We start from the raw sequence: 7366 nt of genomic DNA, 5'->3' as shown, positions 1-7366 counted from the left end.
TTTTTATTCTATTTAATATTTTATTAAATTAAAAATAATTTCAAAAAAATCATATATAAATTATTTATGCCATTATAAAAAGTAAATTTTTTTAATATCAACTTACTGGTAGTTTTGGAAGTGCTAAATAACTATACTTTTTTTACTTTTTACAAAAAATATGTATAAAAAAATAGATATCTGATGTGACTTAAAAAAAGATAATTAAGTATATTTAAATTAAGTGTATCTAAAAAAAACAAATAACTCCAAAACGTTTTCAAAAAATGAAACCAAATAAAATTGAAAGCTGAGAAGTTGAAAGGCTGTGAAGTTGGACCCATTGTAAACCAAAAAAAACTTCCTCACAATCAATACATATCTAAAGGCTGCGAAGTTGAAAGGCTGTGATCTTCAAGACCATCAAGTTGAAAGGTTGTGATCTTCAAGACCATCAAACTTCCTCTGCTCTTCCTCTGGTGTGCTTACTGTTGCAACCCACGGCTGAGGGATCGGCACTTTGCTGAAGCATTCTTCCACAATCTGACTGGAAAGGGCTCTCACGGTACCCTTTCATTCTGTTTGTTCATTGTTCATTGTAGAGTTTTTTGGTCTATCAACATGTACAATGAATCTGCAATCTTGTTTTTTCATTCTGCTTGATATCTATTTCATTCTGCTTGTAGAGTTTGTATATTCATTGTTCACCATTCTGCTGGTTCACCACCTGAAGTCACACCTTTGATCATTGATGATATGTGTGGTGTTAGTGTAGTGAGGGATGAACCCTCTGCTTGTTGTTTTGCTTTTGTGAACTCCTGTTTATTACTTTCCATTGAATCAAAATAAATAAATAAATAAATAAACTTCACAATTTGTCTCTGTCATCAACATATAGGAAAACCATGAATAAACACCAAAAAAATATATATTTGTGAATTTTATAAAATTATTTTCATCCTCAAATATATATATATATATGTATAAATAATGAGTTTTAATCTTTTTTTTACCAAACTAATTGTACGGGCACGAAATATTCTTCCCGTATAATCCTGTTGATCAAGTCTGCGCTTCTCCGTACGTCGTCGCTTTACTCCCTAAAAACACAAACGTGAGCTAGCCGGCGGGTGTGTACCAGATACCTCTCCAATGCCTAAGTCAGCAAAATAGACAAAGACAAAAAGCTCTGTGTATTCGAGAATCAAAGTTGTGTGTTACCTCTCCATAGGTGATATTTGTGAGCTTTTATAGGTTCCATGCGGCACAATCCTAGCAAGACTTTTAATCCTCCATGTGGAGTCCTCCTAGGATTCACTCTCCTGAAAGACAATGCTTATCCTTCAACACCCTCCTCACTGCTTAAACCAAGTGAGATGGTTTCAAACCGGTAGTATGGCAAAACGACTGGGATAACATAGCCATGCTAAATGGGCCAAAACGATCGAACTCTAGTTAGCTCGGCTCTCTCTTCACAGCATGTACCCGGGTTTGACCTATTGAGACCGAGCTAACCGTAGCAAGCTTGGACCGGGCTAACCAAAGCTAGGCTTACCGTGCGAAGTCACCGTATCTCGGCTCCGAGTGGCGTGGCCGAACTAACTTCTTCTAATCGCGGTGACCGAACTAACCGTTGCTCTTTTTTGGACCAGACTAATTACCAAACCTTTTTACTTAGTCTGGCGGCAAGAGCCTTACTTTGGACCGAACTAACCGTGGCCCATCTCTCAAGCCTCTTCATCTCTCAAGCCTCTTCATTACGGCTCAAAGAACAGGCCATTGCCCAGCTCGGCCCAATTTACATATAAATTACCCTCTCAATTGCCCTTTAATTCCATCTGCACTGCATAATAGGGATTACCTGTCACCAGCCGAGCTAAAAAGTTTCAGCCTTCCAACCGCGTTAAAAACCCTTTTAGCCTTTCCAGCCGGGCTAAAAACCCTTTTAGCCTTTCCAGCCGAGCTAAATTCACACCGGGCTGTACCTGTCCGGTCAAAACGTCTCTTCAATCACAGCAACTGAAACGCTTCTCATTTCATGGACACGTGGCATGCTCTTATTGGCTGAAGGCAGCTGTCACGCCGCCCTCGTACCTCACATTTTTTGAACAGTTCCCGCCTTTTCGTCCTTCCATCTACACAAAACAAACCCTTGCTTATTTTGAATCACTACTCATCTCCTTCTCTCTCTCTTCTAACCTCTACTGTCCTTCAACCTTGCAACTGTGAAGCTCGTGTTTTGCTGCTGCCGCTTGCTCCCATCCTCTAGGCTGTTCGATCTTTATCAGGTAAATACTATAAATCTGTTTTATTTTTCTTGTTTTCGTACTTGTTCAATCTACTGCATTTTGTTTTGTGTGTTTTTGCAAAACACACTCTTTTTCATTTTTGCTTTGCCTTGCGTCTTCTGAAAAAACTTATAAGAACCACTTGAATTTCATTAAACAACCTGTAGGACACTGTAGTTGATCCAAAATCACAATATAACCGAACTAATAAGTAGTTTGTAGTTGACGTTAAACCAGCCTGACTAACTAACCGAACTAGAACTCCATGCTATGCCATTAGTTTCAAGAAATAAAACCTCCTTGTGATTCGACTAGCCGATCTTCTGAACCGTACTAGGTCTATGCAATACTATGTTTGAAAACCTCAACCACGACCGAGCTATGACTGGGGCTAAACCAACCTTTGTAGTTCAACCAAACTACGAGTGCTGCCCCTAGAGGCTCAACCGGGCTAACAAAACCCTTGCACGAACTGAGATAACGAACCCCCTTGTATAAACTGAGATACCAAATCCCTAGTGCAAACTGAGATAACCAAACCCTTGCTCAAAACCAGGCTAAGACACGTAGCATTTCACATAGCCGAGCTAAGATTTGATATATCTTGCCTTTATTTCTTTTTAGCACGGTCCAACAGTCTGTGCTTAACACCTTTGTTTTTTCACCTTGCAGACTTTAGGTTGCCCAGGACACTCCTTTGAGCGCTCAACCAAGCTACTCAGCCCACTTTTACGATCGAGCTTAATCACAAGTATAATTTATTCATAACTTAAGACAAAATGGGTAAATATAGGTTTTTAGTAGAAACACCTGGTGGCCTGGCCGAATTCCGAAGGGAGTATAACATTCCTGACGACGTCCATCTCACCTTAGCCGAACAAGATATCATACCTTGGGGAAACCCTGGTTTTGTTCCCTTCACCCTTCTTTCCATCGTAGAAACCGGCCTAAGATTCCCTATACAGACCTTACTTTGTGAATTCCTTAGGTAAACTAGGATATGCCCAACTCAGCTTTCCATAAACTCATACCGCATAATAAATGGTATAACCGAGCTAAACCGTCGTGCTGGTATTAACCTCGGCTTAGCCGAACTCTTTCACCAATATTCTATAGGCTCAAAAGAAGACGGGTGGGTTTATTATCTAAGAATACGCCGCCGCCGAGAGAAAACAATAAAGGATACACCGGACAAAGACTTGAATGATGATGATTTTTTCTGGGTATCTGGGAATTTTGAAGACCACCAAGCTCAGATCCCTGGTGACCGAATAAACTGGAAAAAAGGAACCCCCGGTATAATTACCTCGGCTTTTTTGCATGCTTCTCTTTATTTCGGTCTCCTATTTCTTAACCGAACTAATAGTTGCCTTCTTTATGCAGATTCAGCCCACCTTAAGTCATTATACAGTTACCCCAACCTAGACATACTTCGTGCTGCACTACGATACCCTGAAAGAAGTTAGGTCAAACTACTAAATTTTGAGCCGACGTATAGATATAGCAGCCGACGAAAAGCCTGAGTAACAGATATTTTGCTAGAGGCCTCTCCTGAACCGGAGCCGACCTTGCCACAAATCAACCTAGTCCGTACTACTGCTGAAGAAGAAATGGCGAAGAGGAACAGAGTGAGGGCCCTCTTAATCGAAACACGCTTAGCCGAAGTACCACCAACCACCCAGACTCAAGAGACCGTGGTAGCTCTTCCATCTCAATAACCCTCATCATCTCGCCCCAGCAAGCGTGCCTGGACTACCCAAACCGAGCAACGCCTTGTTGATGAAGATGAAACCACTCTTCCACCGAGCCCTCCACCGAACCCTCAGTCAGAGCGTTCTGACCGGGCTAGTGTAAACACCCCATTTTTGACCGACCTTAAGACTCAGACGTCACCAGTTGAGCACTCGGTGATATTACATGTTGTGCTTGTTCAGAAGTCTCAGAGTCGCGGCTGCGAGCCCTGCCTCCGGACTTCCGAACCCTCTCCTGTACCTTGCCTCGGTTTGCGAACCAGACTCGGTTTTCTCTGTTTCTTTTCCTGAGGGGAGGGAGAGGTCCCGTAGACCATCTCTCAGTAGCCGTGTGCTACATTTTGTGGTCGTAGGCCATTTTTCCCACTTCGGAGCCCGGTTCCCGGTTTTCGGAGCCGTCAGGCCGTGTGCCTCGATTCGGGACCGCCTAACCATCTCTGCTTGCCCCGATTTTTGGCATACTTCTTATTTGCTCCCTTTTGAGGGACACTGGGGTCTTAGAAACCCACTTCATGGCCGAACGCCACTTTCGGTGCTTAACAGCCCATTTTCGGGACCCCGAACTGCGTGTTTTGGCCCTCGAACATTCGTTTTGTATCGGTTTTTGTTCATTTTTGGCAGGTACCTCTGTTTCATCACCGGGAAGGCCATAGAAGGGCGGGAGGCTAGTAATTGTTGCAGCAACCAGTTATATCTCCTCCGGAGCCCTCCGACGCCCGTTTTTCTAACTTCCGGGCTAATGTTGAATACCTTGGAGTCACTGTTGCCAACTTTCAACCACATATCTGTGATCTACACACCTGGGAGGATCCTAAAAGTTTATGGCCGGCCATTAATTTTTCTTTCCATTTTTGCCCCTCCTCTTTAAGGCTAATGTTGAACACCTTGGGGCCACATTCTTGAACTTTGAACCACATATTTGTGATGTACACACCTAGGAGGACACCATCAGTTGATGGCCGGCCACTAAATCTGCTTGACCCTTTTGACCCCTAGCCGGCCGGTTAGGGGGTGTGGCCGGCCGGCCACCTGGAGCAAAAGTAACTGGCCGGCCGAGTTCCTTGCACTGTGCACTTTACAGCTGTGGAGCTTTATCCCCCAGAAAACATCTTTATCCGGGGGATATTTTGTGGGGGAAAGTTGCTCTCCTTTTCCTCCACCTTTACACCCCCTTTTTGGCCCTTATAACCAGCTGGTGGCTTCACTTGTAGAGGTTAGGAAAATTGTTCTTCAAGCTTCCATACACAAAGCCATCTTTATCCCTCTCATTTCCTTGAAAATTCCTAAGTCCCTAAGCACCATTTCTTCTACACCACCAAGCTCTACCACCACCACCTCATTTCCAGCAACAAGGAAGGCTTCTCAAAGGCTAAAGGAGCTGCAAATTGATCCAAGAAGCAACCAAAGCTTTGATCTTCAAGGGTAAGTAACACTTCTTCTCTTTTGACCCTTTTTCTTGATCCATTTGTAAGCCCCATATGCTTTTTGTTTCAAGCTCCGGACCTAAATGAAAGTGGCCCTATTTTGAGCTCATCTTCACTTTTCATTAAGGGCTCAACCCTGTTTGAGCCCTCCATGATGTACTTGCTTCATTGATCCTCTTATATGTCATAATCTTGCATGCTATTTTTGGCCCATGAGCAATCTGTTTTCGAGCATGTTGTAAACTGATATTAGGCTTATTTTGAGCCCCTATTCAACATTGAAGAAGGGCTCAACACCATTTGGGACTTCCATGTTGTACCTACCTTTATACTCCTCTTTTGGTCCCATTTTTTGCATGCAATGGCAGCCTACCATGCTTTTGTTTTTGGCCATTTTACAATTCTGAAAAAGTGCTTATTTTGGTCCATTCTTCATATTTCATTTAGGTCCTTTCATTATTTGAAGCATGTTTCATACACTTCATGTTATATCTCTCATATAATCCCCATTTTTGCATGTTTTTTTGGCCTATCTTGCTTCCATTTTTGGGCGATTAGCAGAACTAGAAATAGTCTTATTTTGGTCCATTCTTCATGTTTTGTTAAGGGTCTTTGGCTGTTTGGTGAATGCTTTGTATACCTCATGTTTTAATCACTTTTGAGCCTCATTTTGCATGGCATGTTAAGCATACTTGTATATTGTTTTGGAGTTTTTACAGTTCTGTAAATATGCATATTTTTGGTCCCTCATCAGTTCTGTAGAAGGATATTTTTCTATTTGATCTTTGTATATACCACTTCCTTCTTTGGCCACCTTTTGGCCCTTTTTCTTGCACAAGAGTGCAGCCATACTTGTGCTGGTTTTTGAGGTTTTCACAGTTCTGGAAAAGATCATATTTTGGGCCCCTCTTCAACTTTGTTGAAGGGCCCGAACCTGTTAGGGGACAGCAGCTATGAGTTGCTTCTTAATCTCATGTTTATTCCCCATTTTTGCATGCTTGTTTTGCCCTGTTTTTGTCCACTGTTTGGCCATGCTATAAACTGGAAAAGTGCTTATTTTGGGACTGCCTTGCTTCTGTATTTACATTCCATGTGCCAATTATGCATGTTTGGCATAGCTATAGGCCATTTCGGATGCCATAATCCTTGTTTCGGGACTTTTCCATGCATCGGGTGTGTTTTCGCCTCATTTCGGGGCTGTTTTCCCCCATATTTCAGTGCTGAAATCCCATTAGCATGTTTGTATGGCATTTTCCATGTCATTTGCATTGCGTATGCATTGCCTCGGTTTGCGTGCCCGTGTGCACGCATTTCGAGGCACCTCATTTTCTGCCGTCGGCATCTTATGTGAGTGTGGCTGAGGCTCTCTCATGTTAGTATAAGTCCATGTTACATTTTCCATGTCATTTGCATTGCGTATGCATTGCCTCGGTTTGCGTGCCCGTGTGCGCGTATTACGAGGCACCTCATTTTCTGCCATCGGCATCTTATGTGAGTGTGGCTGAGGCTCTCTCATGTTAGTATAAGTCCATGTTACATTTTCCATGTCATTTGCATTGCATTTGCATTGCCTCGGTTTGCGTGCCCGTGTGCACGCATTTCGAGGCACCTCATTTTCTGCCACCGGCCTCTTATGTGAGTGTGGCCGAGGCTCTCTCATGTTAGTATAAGTCCATATTGCATTCTGTATGTCATTTGCATTGCGTATGCATTGCCTCGGTTTGCGTGCCCGTGTGCACGCATTTCGAGGCACTTCATTTTCTGCCATCGGCATCTTATGTGAGTGTGGCCAAGGCTCTCTCATGTTAGTATAAGTCCATATTGCATTCTGTATGTCATTTGCATTGCGTATGCATTGCCTCGGTTTGCGTGCCCGTGTGCACGCATTTCGAGGCACCTCATTTTCCTCCATCGGCCTCTTACG

This window comes from Camellia sinensis, chromosome 14, assembly GCF_055761805.1.
Source record: "Camellia sinensis isolate YWXY chromosome 14, ASM5576180v1, whole genome shotgun sequence".
Lineage (NCBI taxonomy): Eukaryota > Viridiplantae > Streptophyta > Magnoliopsida > Ericales > Theaceae > Camellia > Camellia sinensis.
The sequence above is the reverse complement of the archived record's forward strand: the minus strand, read 5'-3'. Positions refer to the sequence as shown.